Source organism: Halyomorpha halys, unplaced genomic scaffold (genome assembly GCF_000696795.3).
Source record: "Halyomorpha halys isolate HHAL.00 unplaced genomic scaffold, Hhal_1.1 Scaffold669.1, whole genome shotgun sequence".
Lineage (NCBI taxonomy): Eukaryota > Metazoa > Arthropoda > Insecta > Hemiptera > Pentatomidae > Halyomorpha > Halyomorpha halys.
Window position 1 is genome coordinate 466,649 of NW_027107180.1, and position 18,648 is coordinate 485,296.

Below are 18,648 nucleotides of genomic sequence, written 5' to 3' on the forward strand. Positions count from 1 at the left end.
AAACCATACATCGAATACCTACACCTTGGAATCAGGCTAAAACAGTTTAAGAACAAAGATAGAAAGTGATTGAGTTTCATAAGCACGTATTACCGGAGAAGAACCTGACGTACGTTACTGTCGACCTCTAAGGGCGGTTACTCCAATCTCCGTTAAAACTTAGATTTTTTTCAAGGGTTTAGTAAACCTCCGGCAACTTAGCGACCTGTTAGTAATCAAGTTTTGTTAACCAGGTAACCAAGATTACCTGAAAGTGAGATAACTATCAGTAGATCGCGCTAATGTTCTCGAAAATTCAAATCAAATATTGGTTGAACTTCATTATCGATTACGTTTTTATTAAAGTTTTTTTTTTTTCGTTTCCAATACTTACGCACAGCTAACGTAACTAACATTTATCGTACTGTAGTTACCATAAAACTATAGCAATTATCAATAGTGAATTACAATTTATCAGGACAAATAGTGAAATCCTCTTTTTTTATATCATTTCAAATTTCATCCACAGGAATATATCATTATTATTTTTAAAAAAACTAACAATAATAAGGAATCAAAAGGGTGCATTTTAAGTTAATAACTTACGTTTACGTAAAACAAATATAAAACTTGGAACCAGACACGGTTGTATCATTAAGAATGTTTTCTCATTAGTGCAATTGTTGTTTCGGCATGAACAAGAGGAGCCCGAATTTATCCCTTAGAGATAAGGAAATTCTCTTAGGATTGTAAACAAGTTTGACTCAACTATCTATCTAGATCTAATCCATTTTACTTAATTTGGAAAGAAACGTAATAATACAATACACCTTTGCTAGGCAGCATATCCAACTGGAACTAAAGAACCGGGATGGCCAACAAGCCGATCGCGACAGACCAGTCATTGCAGCAGTAGACGAGGCCAAATTGGATTGCTCGCAATGTCTGGGATGGAATTCCGTTTACCGTGGACTTTGAAGCGATTGTAGAAGACAAAACCCCCATTCGACCAATCAGACATATTTCATATGGATCATAAGTTATTAACTATCCATGTTCTTTTAATTCCCCTTGATATGAGTTTATTGGTCCTTCAAAAAATTATTGTTTTTGTTTTTGGTAGATAAACCGTTTATTTGTATTTTAGTACGATGTGAACTAAGCGATATATTGATAGATTAGCAAAAAGTAAGTAATATTATTCTTTCATAATACATTTTCCTGGGCAAAAAAAAATACTCGAAATTGTAATATTGATATCAAATTATCAGCCGTAATTTACTTTACTAGCCGCATCTTTATAACTACTTTTTCATATTTACAACAAATAGTACAACATATACATCTTGGTTGTTAAAAAAAAATTAAATAGCATTTTAAGTTAGCAAAAAACTATCTTGATAAATCAAATGTTTTAGCCCGCAGTAGGGTTTGGAAATTTATTTGTTCATGAGCCTATTTCTCGAAAATGTAATAAGTGAATTAAAAAATAAAAAATAGTTTTAAGCATATATATTACTTATTCACCTATACCTCGAGGGAATGCACCTGACACTGAACACAGTGTATAAACATAATATGCACTTCACACCCCTTCTTCTCCCCCTTAGACTAATTCTATGACAAGTCTAATAAGATATGAAGTAGATCTTATATACAGAAAAGATGGCCACCTCTGCTAAAGAAGGTTCCTTGTATTGTTACCTACTTAAACGTAAATTTGCTCTAAATCTGTTTAACCGGCTATCATTGGCCGGTAATGTTTACCGCCAGATAGAAGGTTAACTCTTCGGGTGCAACGGATAATTATTGAGTTTTCCCGAGATTTCATTAATCGTAGTTTAAACTGTGATTGTGCGATTGGTCTCAAATGTCATCAATCTATGTAAAATACCTGAAGTTTTAACAAAATATCGGATGAAATGTGAACAGAGAAGCAAGGACGAAAATTTGTTGGGGACGTGGCAATTAGAAAGATAATCTGCAAAATCACATTTGATTTTTTCTGGTATGATAAGACCTCTTGGATATTTCAATAGACTCATGGTGGTGACAGAAGATCACTAAATTTGCTCACCGAGAATGTATCAAGTTTAACGAAAAAAATAAACATGAAGAACGAAGGCTTTCACACTCAAGTCTCCTTACGATACCCCCTTGTCTGTGAATCGTTAAAACTTACTTGAGTGATGATGCAAGATTGCCTTTCGTCGTCTGATTCGGCCTATTGAACTTCCCGTTACAAGACATCCATTAGAGTCTTGAGACAAGTCATTTTATTGGCTAGCGGAACGAAGTTGGAAAGCTTGTCCTCATTTCCGATATAACGATTTTTCTTCAACTGTCATTTATATTAGTATTTTATTAATATAAATTTCTTTAAATAGAACTGAAGCTATTTTCATCTCTTGGATTTTTTTAGGAAAATTATATTTTCATCCGTCTCTATTAGAGATTACAATTGATAGATATAAAACAAAAATATTCATGTTAGTAAACAATGTATTTAAGTAGGATTAAATAAATAATCTATAGGCAAACAAATTGTGTTATTGATATGATAAGAAGAAATGTGAGGATTTCAAGAATTTTTAAACTGTAAAAAATTAATAAAATGATATAACCTTATTATTTAGATGGATTATATATTTTTTTATTTTATTTTTTTTTAACCTAACAATATTATTTCCACCTGTAAAATAAAGACAATCAGCAAATGAGATGCAAGAAATAGACATGGCATGCATAGGACCTGAGGGAGACAGAACTTAATGATGCATCCTTCTTACGTTCAACAGAACAACGATGTCAGACTAGAAGGTCCCTTATCCAACTTGTTTTAGCCATCGCCAAGTTATAGTAGTCATATATTCCATTGCAGTATCAGTAGTATTTTACCGAACATAAAGTAACATATATTGAACTAAGGGAGCGGATGGCTCAGTGGTAAGGCACTGTGCTATTAACTCAAAGGACCCGGGTTCGAATCCAGCTGTGGCAGATAATTATTTTCTGCTTCACTGTAGCTTTAACAGCACAGTGGGTTCGGGAGCATTGCGAGGTCCACTCAGCCTCTTGAAGTGGGTAACCCTTAATCGGGTAAACATTTGGCGGTCGAGTGTGATTCAAACCAAATCACCTCCCTGCACAATCGTTGGTCTAGTAAGTACTCCCTTGCAACGTAATGCTCCCCTGACCCTTTGTGGGTTGTAGTGGTACAGATTTATTTATTTTTTTAATCTTTATAAACCATTCCAAAAACGTTCCTCAGAAAAATAATAAGTTAAAACAATGACTTTTTCCAAATAAAACTACACCGTTATTTAGGAACCTGAGTGTAATACATTTGAATGTACGGGTTTAAAAATCTGCAACTACCACTAACAATAAGTACGAAACAATTTGTTGCTGAAGAATTAATGATAAGGTAATAAGTGATATTACAAACTTATAAAACTTAGGAAACCCTTTAGTATATTTGTTACAATTGAAAATTTACTATATTTCTATACGAATTAAAAAGAAATAGAATTATTGACAATGGTTGCGGGATAATTAATTATTCTGTTACTGTAGCCCTAAATCAACCCTGTTGGTTCTGGAGACCACCTCTGGAGTCCAACCAGCTTAATAATGTTTGATACGAACTATTAGGTTAGTGCATATGAAATGTCGGATTTCTTTTACATTCAGATATTTCTCTTCCTTTTTTCGCTATGCTTTTGTTTTTGACATAATCTCGTTCACACTCGTGCCGTACAGATATTCGTGTAATTTTTTGTATGAGTATAATAAACTTGGTAATAATATTGCAAAAGCTGCACGCAATATAAACCAGGCGTTTGGGGAGAATAGTGTTAAACATCGAAAAGTGCAGCGTTGGTTTGAAGAATTTCGGTCTGATGATTTTTCACTGCGAAACGAACCGCGAGGAAGACCCAAAAGGTCTGCGCGCAGAACAATTGCGAAATTAAATGAATTGAATTGCAGTAGCAGCCTATTCACCGGATCTCTCATCAACTGACCTTCATTTTTTTTAACATTTGGATCTGATTTTACTGGCTAAACAGCCTAAAAAATTGATATCTGAATTTATAGATTCTAAAGATCAGAATTTTTTTAAGACAGGTATCTATGCTTTAAAGTCCCACTGGGAAAAGTTTACTGAAGTGAATGGAACATATTTTGATTAAATAAACGGCTTGTGAAAGAATATATGCAGTCACTTAAAAATCTAACATTTCATATGCACCAACCTAATAAAAATAAATCAAATTATTGATAACGGTTATAAGATAATTTCTTGGGTACTCGCCCAGGTATCTTTAATTATCTTTAATTTAAATCCGATGGTTGAGCGTTATCTCGTAAAAATCGCCACATTGTATAACTATTGTTCAACAGTACTGTATAACAGTACTTCTTTACACAGTTCTGAACCCCTAACACTTTCATGGGTCATAGTAGTACAAGAGCCCAAGAGGAAAAAAAAGGCAGTTATCTTACCCCAATTTTTGATTACTTTAATGAAAACTATGCATAATTACTAGTCAAAATTCATGAGTCTGCCAAGTATAGGTAGGGGGAATAAAAAATGGTGGCTGTTTCAAAGCGATTAAAAAAACTAATTTTTCATTCGGAGCTCTTTATCTCAAAACGTAGGAAAAACACAAGAAACCCTAAGAGAACGTCATTTAAAGAAGACTAAATTTGCTAAAATATGAGCCCTAATAGAGTTATTTACGTTAAATAGTTCTCGAGATATTGCTTTTTAAAAAGCAACATTTTATAAAAATGTTGTATGGGACGTACTAAAAGATCAGTAGTTAGTGAATTTATTTTGAAAAATCTATATCTCAAAAACCATTTGACATCTGTACTATTAGCGCTCGAATTAAAGCTAGTTCAATGAGCTATAAAGTATTTTATGATGTTCATCTTCGTAGGAGTAATAGTTTACAAGAAATTTGTAAAACAATTGATTTATAGTTGTTCAGACAAATTTTCATTTGGCAAATTTATATTCATATGTGAATATCATAAGCATTACTACCCCTACTAAGATAAGTGTCATAAACTACTTTATAGTAAGTTAAATTCCTTTATTTTGAGTGTTGTGTGACAGACATATGTTCGTCCTATGGTTTCTGAAATGAAGTTTTTCATAAATCAACCTTCTTGTCCGAACAACTTTAAATTAATTTATTTTAGGAAATATCATGAAAACTACTATTCCTACGAAGGTAAAGGTCATGAACTTATTTATAGTCCATTAAACTAGCTTTAATTTGAGTGCTAATAGACATCTGTACGTCACATAATTCCTGAGATATAGATTTCTCAAAAAAAATTAAATAACTACTAATCTTTCAGTAGATTTTTAAGAAATTTTGCTTTTTAAAAAGCTATATCTCTAGAACTATTGGACGTAAATAGCTCTTTTAGGGCTAATATTTCAGCAAATTTACTCTTCTTTAAATAATGGTTCTTAGATTTTCTAGTATTGTTGGTAGTTTTTAAGATATAGAGCTCCGAATGAAAAATTAGTGTTGTTTTTTTAAGTTTTGAAACAGCCGCCATTTTTTATTCCCCCTACCTATACTAAGCAGACTTATCAATTTTGACTAGTAATTATACATAGTATTCATTAAAGTAATCAAAAATTGCGGTGAGATAACTGCCTTTTTTTCTTCCCGGCTCTTGTACTATAGTGTTTCACATTATTATGAGACGGTACATAAAATAATAAAACAAACTAGATCAATTCTGTTATAGTGCTTAAAACGTATATTTCAACCCCGTCATAAGCTTCAGTAAAGAACTCTAGATACATGTTACGAAAATTCTAATTGAGCTTTTAAGATTGGTGAGTATTGTATATCATTACAGATGTATTAGATTTGCCCTGAAATACATAGTTGTATCATGTATGATATATACTTGTATAAATATAAGATTTATAAATATTAATATGTAAGATTTATATTTCATTGACACATACGATAATAAGTTTGAAAACAATTAGTAATTTCTTTCAACACATTGTAACTAGTACTGTGGGGTTATATTTGACTATATAATATATATATAATAATCTATGAGTTGTGTAATGTTTGGCCATGAAAATAGGAAGGTATGTATCGAGGATCACACGTTCCTTTCCGTGAATCGAATCACGCCACACACCCAGCATTACATCACCCCACGTCCACGCCACCGAGGAATGCTTTGTCATCGTTGTTTGCAAAAGATTTTGATAAAATAACATTATTTTTACCAAAATATCACAAATAACTGAAATATTATTCAACATTACGATGTAAAATGCGAGTACGTTATAGCGAATATTTAATCAAATTTAATATTACATTTTCATCAATTTGTGTCCTTAAAGGCCCTCATTTTCATAAGAGAGAAAGAAAGACTTTATTCATTCATGCTGCCCACAATACATCGGGTTGCTACATTACACAGCATACTGATCAATCCGTGACTGGACAAATATAAGTTACATATTTTTACATGATATAATATAATAGATAGATAACATTTTTTTTTCTTCCACAGTTTTCTTTTACTTTTCTTTTACAATTAATACCAGTCTCCAAACTAACTACAAGTTTTTCGATTTATTCCTTCCCCCCCCCTTCTATTTCACAATCCATATTTCATTTGATCAACAAATTCCCTTATATAACAAATATTAAAATATTTAAAATAATAAAGTAATAACTAAAACAACAAATAAGATATGCGATGCCATGCATCCCATCCCACTTCTGGATAAACTCCCATACTCATGAATTTCCATGCATGTGGTGGCGTATGAAATATCAATATCTTAGTATAAAATATCAAGATATTTATAATATAAAATATTATTGTTCATTAAAACTGTCAACTATCTTATCAACCATCTAAAATTAACCGTGATAAAATAGTTTGTTGATACTGTTAAGTAATCTAAAATTAAAAGTTTTATAAATTAATGAAATTGTGACAAAATAGGGCGATTTGACTTGTTATTAATGACCTCGATATAATAGCCTGCAAAACGGTTTTATATAATTAGATATAATTAATGAGGTTCAAATTTATATTTAAGACTGTCCTTGAGGTGGCCGAATTGGCCGAAACGTTGGACTGTTGATAAAATAAAATTTGAGACATAACATGAACAATTTATTTATTTAAACAATTCATACCAGTCACAAACAACTTAAAGATCATATATAAAATAAAATATTATATTATGTTTATAATATAAAATATCAAGAATATAAATATAGAGTGGTCATTGAATAGTTGTCATTGTTTTATTTTAACATTATCTAGGTTTTACATTACATTATATTGTAATAGTTTCACAGTGTTTAAATGCCAAATTTTCGAATCGTTTTCATCTGAAATACCTTTGATTTTGTTTTTTAGAAATTATTAACCACATTTGTATTATATTATAGATGAAAATGGGTAATTATAAAACTATAAAAGGATTTAATAATGAACCTAAGGAAATAAGTGGACAAATATTTTTCCAGGTTTAAAACACATCTCAAGAAATACAAGTAGCAACATAGGCGCATTATATACCCTTAGAAAGCTACAGATTTTAGGGAAAAAACATAATATTTAACTATGGTAATAGAGAATGAAGAAAAGCGCATAAATAGAAGATCTGATCAAACATGAGTTGAACTTGTGGGCGCAGTGAGTTTTTCTCTTTTACAAGTCTGATAAATGTTTTTATATCATTATAGTTCCTTATTCGTTAAAAATAGATAATAAAAATTCATGAGTCCTAAGACCCTCGAATATGGTCTTTATTTGCTCAGCCTCTGCATATTGTTATATTTTTTTCTTACAGTTAGATTCCTTTCAAGCTTGTTAGAAGAAATATATTTCAAGATGCCACGTTATGATCTCACTAACGTAGTTTACAATAAATATATAAAAATTGACGTTTCTCTTTACAATTTATCTTTGATAAAACCGTTTGAAGTGGGCTTCAAATTCATTAATTCAGGAGGTACATCTTAACTAACTAAAAAAAAAAAATGGACTTCGCTTATACGAAATTAAATAAAGAAGTTTTTCTTGAAGAAAGAAGTGGAAACCAACAGGGGACTGAAAAAAACACTCACAAGTGCAGTCGTTATTTATTTTAAAAAAATATAAATTTCTTAATATATAATCTTTCTACTTTCTTGCGATTGGTTATTATTGTTTAAATAAAATAAATTGTATCCAATTTAAGTCTTAAAACAGGGCCGTCCGTAGCTCAGTGGTTGGGCACAACTTACCATTCTGAGATACACTGGCGATGCCGGTTCGAATCTGGCCAAGGGCGATGTCTTTTTCCATTGAGTGGCGGTCCCACAAATTGAAAAACTTCGACAACCATTGTGAAAATAATGGGAATACAAATAAATTTATACCTAGCTGTATGGAAAATCCCAATGCCATTAAAATATATATAAAAAAGTCTCAAATCAACTATATTTTATTATAACTCCAACGTTTCGGCCAATTCGGCCAGCCTCAAGGACATTCTCAAATACAAATTTAGAACCACAACAATTTTAAAAAACTTTATGTAGGTTAAAGTTAAGGTTAAAACTATTCTGCCCAGTTCAATAATTTCAGTATAAAATTGGATTATATAATTGGATATGAGGTTTAAATTTATATTTAAGATTGTCCTTGAGGGTGGCCGAATTGGCCGAAATTTAATTATTATTTTATTTAAACCATATACATATCTTAAAGGAGATTTATCTCTTTACAATGGTGCCACTGGAACTTAATTCGTATGAATAATGTTGACTTCCTGTTCAGCAAAAAACTAGACGCTTAAAAAACACAAAATCTCAATTTCCTCTTTATTAAGTTAAGAATCAGACCAAGGTCCATCATCTCTTAAAATATTTCTGAACATTTGCGGGCCCCTCCCCCAACCAATTTCAATTATTCAAGAACTGAATGGAATGATAATTGAAAGGCCGAGAATTAAACGTGAAAAAGGTATTGGAATGAAGGACTTGGGAAAGAATGGAATCGTTTTAAGAAGATATTATTAATTTAAAATCTAAATTATTAAGTATTAATAATTTCATTGCCAAAATTAAAAATGGTCTATAATATATTTATCATTTTGGAAAATTGTACAATAAAATCTTAAAAGTTGTTTTTGTGGAAAGGAAAATTTAAAACTGGCAAATCCCCCCAACTTTTCAACCGCAACCTATTTCTGTTCCAGTAACTCACTGCGAGAAAGCTGTCAAATAGAATGTCACGAATGGAGGAAGTAGTATTTATATCTATATTTTTCAATTCTATCAACCACACCAATCTTTGCATAGTATTAGTTATGCAATAACAAATAATTTTAGACATGACTGAATGAAAGTATTATGTGACATTTTGGAAAAAATGGAGATATTTGTTAAAAAGAATATTTTAAATGCTACTTTTTTCTTAACCAGAAATTAATGTATTATAATGTAATAATGTAATATTGAGTCTTGATCCTAAAATAGAAATAAATAAAGATTAATTTAAATTTAAATGATTGTAGCATATATTGGTAAATAATTGTATTATCATATTATCGACCAACGTTCATGTCTGGGAAATTTAAAGTCTGAGATTATTCTCCAAAAAAAAAATGTTTACACCGAGCTAGGCTCGTGAAGATAAATTTTATTTAAATTGCTTCCGAAAAGCCTTTCAAACTTACATCAAATATTAATATCGCCCCTCCCCCTTGCGTCGACAGAAATAAGAATAATAATTTGACATTTTTTTGTAAAAATATACTAATATAAAACATTCCTTGATGTGCTACGAAAGGAATTTGGCAAAATTAATTAACAATTTTTTTTATGAGATTATTGTACATAACAAAATATTTAGAGTGCACATAACGACTTTTACTTCTTAATTTTGAAATCTCATTTATCTTTTATTGTACCAACAACTAGTATTTTTTTAAAAAATAATTCACTATGGTAATACTTTCTTTCACGTATTAAACTTTTAAATAATTAAAAGTAAAAACTGACCATTCTTATAACCATAGAAACACGAAAAAATTTTTTATAAATTAATTTTATTTGATGCCAACGTTTCGTCCCACTATGCAGGTCTCCATCAGGGCAAAAAAAGATAACTATTCATTTTTCAGTACTATTTTAATTATTATTGTTTACTTTTTTTTTACTATTGTACTATTATTATTTGTAATACTTTTTGTATTAATTGAACTACTTTTGACCGCTCCCTGATCATCTCCTCTTTATATATTACAAATGCCAATTAACGATCATCCAACAAATTTATTTATACGTTTTCAACAATGTCCATTATCTTCTACCACTTTATTTATAAGATATTATTTTTCTAAAATCTTTGGCTTTTCAGCGGTGTTATATATTTACATTACTACTAATTTCGCAAATGTGCTTTCAAATTAGAGAAATATTTCTTTTTTTTTTCTTTAGTTAACTATAAAATTCTTTCATAGTAATTTTTTTGTTTATTATTATTATTGATGATGAGAGATGATTAGTTATCATAATAAACAAAATTAAAAGTACTTTAGAGAAATCTATTTTTGAAATTCGACATTTAAAGTTCTGTCAAAACTATTTTAATAAGTATATGAACGTTGAGAAACTATGAGGAAATATATGTTAAACTATTTTTATTGCTGTTATTTAAATTTAACTAATTTATAAATTATTAGCTTATATAAATGATTTTTAGCTTACCATTTGGGTATACTGTTTGTTATTAGCTTATATAATAATTGTAGAGTGTTATTACTACTATTTAATTATTATTATTTAATTTATAAATTATGAGCTTATATAAATGACTTTTAATTCACCATTTTCGTAAAACTACAACAATAATTGTTAAATTATGTACTTAACAGGCTAAATCTATTTGTACGGGTAACTCTATTGTAGTTGCCCCATAAACATATAAATAAATTATTATTATTATTATTTTTATTATTACTATTATTTAAATTACATACTAATATAAATTAATATCTACTTCTTTAATTTAGTTATTCTACTTTTACATTTAATTAATCACGTATAGGTTTTTCTTTATATTACTTTAATTTTAAATTCTTTACAATTTAGTACATTATTGATTAGTTGATTCACATACATGATTCATTACATATTGATTTAGTTGATTCACAGATCTATATTATTTTGTTTTTTCATTCTTAATTTTAGTATTACTATTTTCCTTGTTTATTATTATATACAGTTTTAATATTCTTATAATATTACATCATGTATTTTCTTCAATACAAATTATGTACCTATATTATCTGTTATCTTCTTATGTTTCTTGTTTTTCTGTAATTCCACTTAATCATTATGGTTCTTATCCTGTTTTTGTTCTTAGGCCTGACGAAGGCGTTAAATTCTGGCCGAAACGTCTGTGATTGCCTTTGGTTTTAGTATTTTTTTACACATTTAAACTCATTAAATAATCTTTTGTTCTTATTCTACACACACAAAAAAAAATTGATTGGTATGTAATAACAATTAAATACATGCAAATAAAAGGCGATATGCAATAACATAATGAACGTCTAAAAATATGTACATTTTTTTTCTCTGCTCCTATGGCGTATTGCCAATAACTCTCGGACACGTGTCAAATATTTTTCGATCTAGTCTCAACAAAAAATATTTCACATGTTTAGCCCTTCCTTGCTAGTTCGTTCGCTCTTATTTAATTAATAATACTTATATCAAGTTTGGTCATTAACGATCAAAATGTTACTATATTTATATTTTATATATAGGTAAGTGATTGAAATATCCAAGCTATTGGATAAGAGTAATTTACTCATTATTACAGAGAAAGACTATCGTGGTTCTGAAATACGCTTTCTGAAAGTCTATGCTTACTGCTAAAACTTTTCAAATTATCCGTACTTCAAACTAGAAGGTTTGATATTAACTTCAATATTCCTTGAGTACCAATCGCTTGAGCGATGAGAACCATCCATTGTCGACCAGGGCCCTGTTTCATAATGAAAGCTAATATTATTAGTTGATAGTACAAGTGTAGAAAGTAGTGTGGTTATAATATTAATACTTATTTTTTTCATGATAGGGATGACTATTAATGATATTACAGGAATTAAAAAATACTAAAGTACAAGTTACTGTTGTACAAGACTGTGTAATTGAATTAAGATAAATCTACAAGACTAATATTATTAGTTTGTATTTTATTATGAAACAAGCAAAGAATTATAAAGTTTTGCAACTTTCTATGTGGGTCCCTCGTTATTTAGGTATTTTGATAATAATACGTGCTTTATATTGGTGAGAGTTTTTATTAAGGCTAGCCCTCACCTCACTAAAGAATAAATTAAGCAATCTTATCATTTGTTACTACGGAAGTTTCGGAATTGATTTTATGGAATCAATGAAATCAAAAAGAAACGAATTCTCTCGCCAAAAAACCTGGACTAAGAAAAAATAAATACATTAATACCCACCACCTTCACCGAATAGTTAACCTTTGACTTGCTTAATCTTCCTATATTAAAACCCAAATAATTTTTAAAGTATTATTTTAGAGTTTTGTCATTTTTAGAAATTTAGGCGTCATAGCCTTTGACTTACGCTCATAGTTGACTTGAGGGAACACTTTTACTGCCTAGATATGTTATCATCTAGGAATGTGTGTCGAAGTTCGATTCGGCAAAGAAAAGGCCGTCCGTAGCTCAGGTGGTTAGCGATGGTCAGCGAACTGCGGCTGGCCCCGGTTGTAATCCGGTCTGTGATGTTGACTTTTTTCATTTAGTGGTGGTCCCACTAAATGAATAACTTGACCCCCACTATGGTTAGAATAGTTCAGTCACCTATAGATAACTCCGCGTATGTCAGAAATGACCAGCAAGAAGGTAAAAAAATAAAGATTTGGTATGGAAGGAAAATTTAACGTATATCTAATCGACCTTTACGTTGCCAGGAAGAAATAATACACAAAGGTTATATCATTTTGGATTATTTATATTTATCATAAAAAGACATTGAAATATCCCACATCGTAGTTTCTAGCCAAGATTTAATAGTATGTTAATTTTTTGCTATAAAGCGGACCAAAGGTAGAAGACAGATATTTGTTGTGCAACCAAGAGTCCTTCTGACAAGTTGATACTAAGCCTGATCTCGTTAACAGTGTAACTTGGTAAAAGAACGATACAAAATTATGATTAAAAACAATTAACTTTCACCATATATGATCATTCAACAAATCGGAAACGTATCAGTTTATAAGATATACATGATGTTGGTTGATATTATGACGTTATAAGATATTATAGTTTACTAGGTATCTAGAAGTATATGTAACTGTTAATGAAAATTTCAACTAACAAGCAAATCCTATATAACTGTAGTTTTACAGCAAATATCATAAATTTAAAGGATATTAGTGGTTGCGATATCTGTTACTATCAACATCTCTAAAGTGTTGTGGGCAGTTAGCTAAATTAGTTCTTGTTTGTTGAACATAGATTATAATTGGATTCAGAACTCGACCAAGGTATAAGAAGACGGGGTGTATTGCTTAACTCAGATCTGATACAGTTTTTTTCTATAAATTTCTAATTTAAGATTAAAATTAAAAAAAATAAAGAATAAAATAAAAAAAAAAAAAATATCGATATTTTCTGCTAAAAATTAAAAAAAATAAATAAACTAACATTAATTGCTTGAGTATAAGAAATAGTGGTATATTTCAATTAGTCACTAAAATGTGGTTATAGCTAAGTACAACAGTACGAACATAAACAATACAAATTCGAATAATAAAAAAAATATTATATTGATGCTAGTTCCAATTACCACATTTTGAGATTATTCTGCACGAAATTGCATTTTTGTTCCGATTTTAAGTTTTAACTATGGACTTTTTTTTTAACTTTACAATTTTTTTCTGTTTTATCAAAATTAATTAAATAATATCCTGTTATTAACAATTAATATTAAATTAATTGATTCATGATACTAACTTAATTCTTCTTAAATCATTGTACCGTTATAGTTTGGCCTGATAACTGTAAGACAAAGGGAAATACCTCTGTTTGAGGAAATCACAAATTCACTCCAATACAATTTTTTTTTTTTTAAATTGATAGATTTATTTATTGATAGATATTACAATCTGCCACACAGTTGTGGGCAATAGGTAATATTGATGAATGATTTCATACATACTAAAATAAAAACAAAAAAAATAAAATAAAATAAATAAGTAAAAAAAAAAAATTAAATAAAAAAAATAATACCAATACAATTAGAATATTAAGTTGAAATTATATTAATTTAAAAAAATTATTCTCGAGATCTCAAGATAATTTTTATTATTATTGAAAATACTAAAATCCAATTTACGTTCAAAAATTTAGTTCCTGATTTAATTCAATTGAAAAAAGGAAATTTCAAATTACAATATTAAATATTCGATTAATTAAAAATCCGGGAATTCGGCCAAATTCAATCTTTGGAGTTAAATTTAAATGTGTATGATAACTTCTACGTGCTTGCTATGACACCAGTTTACGGAATACATTTCCAGGCAATCCTATGATTGTCAGCTATATTTTGACAGGTGTGGATTAATTAAGTTAAAAAGACAAATATGGCGTTCTGATGGAGGCTGACGAATACGATTAAAATTCAATTAATTGTTTTCGTCAACAAAAATATGAATCACGAATCAACCTTGATCTCGGTAAAGTAATATGCGAAACTTCCCAGCCAGTCAGATCCGATTTTACAACACCGCTTGGGTTTACTTCTCAGGTATCACCTCATAGGTTCCAATATCATATAGTTCCAATATAAAATCTCATGCAACGAACTGTTGGACCACAAGAGAAATAATACAGTGATGTTAACCCAAAAGCATTTGGCCTCATCAAATGATTCATAAAACACGACAAGAGTCCATGATGACCTCAAAAACAACTGAGATAACTATATTTATTGTTGTTTCAATGTTTACGATTGCGTTTGTTTGCACAACATACATTTATAAATTAAAAGCTTATCATTCTTTATGGTTCACAAATCTATTTGTTAATCATAAGAATATCTATGACTTACAAGTCTTGTAAATTAGTAGGTATATGAAAGTATGCAAAGATGTCAAAAATGTAGTCATTTTTATAAATTTTCTTCCAATGTATCTATTTAAAAATAATTTTTCCGTTTATTACAAGGGAAGATAACGGACTTAGGATTCTTAACCACCGATTTCAATAAAATATTTTTGTTTTGTGATACTTTTTAGAAAAATACTAGGAAGGTGTCGGAGGCAAAATTCGCCAATGCTCTACGAGCCGAGAAAAAAAATAATAAACATATTTTTTGAAATGTTTGTATTATTGCTTTCTGTCTTTTCTTCGCGTGGATTACAAGATTACTTATCTAAACAATTGTTTTATTCTTTATCACAAAAAGAACGGAAACAAATATATTTTCGGGATATACTAATTAATTAATCGTAATTACAAAATTAATTTCTTGTTAAACGGCTTTTATGTTTTCGACTAAAATCTGCTTGAATATACAATTATAAACATTAGTGGACTGTGTCTTTTTAAATTGAACCATCCAAATCCTCTGATAGATCCTCATACCCTAAACAAGGTAATAACAACTAGGTGTGTGAGACTTGGACGACTTCTGAACCCTGGCAGGCCTCTGTGGATTTGGGTGTTCCCGGTTGGCTCTTTCGAGTTCGATTCAGTGGTGACCAACGGGCGTCGATGACCAAGCTGTTAAAAGCCCTTTCAAAAGAACCAACCAACCAAAAATCCGCTCTCTAGTAATGAAACTTTTAGGATCTACCAGGATAACCTTAACGCCTTCTGCATTATCCGCGAATTCCTATATTAATTTACAGGACAATTTTAGTGTTGGATTACTCAACACAATCAATTTAACCAAATCATTGAAAGAGATTGGATATTTCTTCGATTGACTGTCGGACATCTCCAAGGTTATACCTATATTTTTTTTAATAAACCATTGTAGGAGTTAGTTTTAAATTTCTAGTATTGAAAAGATCTCTTTTTTATTTTTTTTTATAGTTCTCTTATAGTACTTACTAACACAAACATTGTCCTCTCTTACTCCCATCTCCAAAAATCTGTTTATACAAAAATCGCACAACTTTCACTTACTAACCTAAGTATGTTCTCACGTTTTGTCTAGACTGGTAGACTTGTGTTAAACCTAACGCTATTTTAGTGATTTTCGAAAAAGAAAAAAATATATAAAGATCAGAGGAAGTGAAAATTATAAACGAAAAATTGTATTTTTCTCTTGCTATATAAATTCGTATTTTAGAGTTATAGAGGTGGTTACTACAAATATAAATTTAATATTTTAAAAAATACAACAGTTTAATAAAAGATAACGAACACGTAAATTTTTTATGTTCGAATCGGATAAATCTATTTTTCTTTTATTGTCATCAGTTGTTTGTAAGATTCTGTAATATTTTGTATTTATACATTATCTATAAATGTTAACAATAAGGACCGGTTATGTTTTTTAAATAAACTAAATTAAAGATTATTTAAAGGAAGATTTAGTATTTAAACCCTGTTATACTATTTCAATGAGGAAAAAACCTATCTGCCATTAAAGAGTACTTAATTGCTTATTGATTCGATGAGTTCAATCAAAATTGTTAGAGCAGTTTTCGAGAAAATAGCAAAAAATATGAAAATAATATACTGATAGACAAACGTGAACATTGTTCCTGCATTGTATAAAACATTTTTATTTCATTTTTAATTAAATGTATTAATTGTTTATTATTTACAAATTGTATTTATTTTTTAATAATTTTTTTTTCTTAATTCTCCTACTTTTTAAAACTATGAATACGTAAGTAAATTTAATTCAAATCGCCTAACTGCAGCATGCAAAATATATTTGTTCCTTAACAAGAATTATGTAAGCTAATCCCAAATTGAAGCGTACCACTGTTGAAAATTCAGATACGATTATTTTTTCTTATAAATATTGCATCGATTATATAAGGCGATATACAGATTGTTGTGTTATTAGCATTTTTGCAAAAGCGTTGTTGTGACATCGCAGGCATATACTCCCAATAAATATGTAATTTCAATTTTTTTTTTAATGTTTGTTTTTGAACTAGAATATTCACTGACACGCGCGTACCATTTAGCGAGAAAAGGTTTTTTGGACTCGGGGACTACGAAACGACTTCTTTCTTTCCAAAATCTTTCTTTCTACGGATGGGTTTAAGATCTGAGATATATAACTGAAATAAGATAAGAGGGAGAGAGGAACCTTGTGGAAGGCCGCAATCGTTTCATTATTGAGGAAAATAACATTAGTAGTACATTAATACTAGGCCTCACATATCAATTACGATGTGGTTATGTTAATTCCCAAGATTAAAATATATTTTTCATCTTGTCATGTAACTATTCATATTGTTAATTTCATCTAATTTTAAAACAATCTAACTGAACTTGTTTTGTATAATTGTTTTTACATATATTAACAAGTATAATTTCAAGGTTTTAGGTTTTTATGTTAAATGTATGACAATGCAGTGTATAGTTTAAAACAAATAATGATTTTTTTTTCAATATTCATGCATGACTTAGAGTATAGAAATATTAATGAATTAAATTACTAATGAAAGGGAACAGTCCTGTAATTAATATTGCATTTTATGGTGTAAGTTTGATGCCGTAAGTTAAATAGGGTTGCTCATAAATTAATTATGTCTTTAAAAAAAATGAAAAAAAAATTACCTAATTTATTTAATCAATTAAATAATATGACTATAATATGTAATAGACACGACGTGATTTCTAAATAATTTCTTTAAATAGATAAATATCTAATACGTACATGTTATTATGGTTTGTGATTCCGATATAACTAAATAAAAGTTCATATAATTGAATATATTCATAAAAGTAAGTTAAGAGTTTTTCAATATGTTCTCATGTGACAGAGAACATATAGTAAAACGAGAACCGAGAATTCTCATATAGCCCCTGGAATTGGCATCGACCCATTGCTCTCAGCAAACCCCTTATTGCCTTATATCCTGTTGTTCTTGGTATTTGTATTGCTCTTAAGAAGATATATTATTCTTTATTTGTCTTTTCATTTCTTATCTGTACAAAAGATATTTACATAATTTTGTCGGGGCTCGTAGAATTGTTGTTAAAGCCCTTCTCATACGGAGGAATAGGATGTCCTGTACAATTACTTTATTTTTGTACGTGGACATGTTTTATTTTTATTTTTATGGTCATGAGATGTGTATATTAGACTGGTATGATATTTTTATGATAAACTGAGAACTCTTGATTAAAATTTTATTTATCATTAATATTTTTCAAGTAAACTCTACATAAATTTTTATATAGTCTATATCACAAAGTTTCTTTTACTATTGATTATATTACTAAAAATAAATAAATCTGTACCACTACAGCCCAGGAAGGGTCAAGGATGCAGTACTCTGTAAGGAAGTGCTATTACTGGACCAACGGTTGTGCAAAAAGGTGATTTGATCAGAATTACGCTTGACCGCAAGATTTTTCCCTAATTA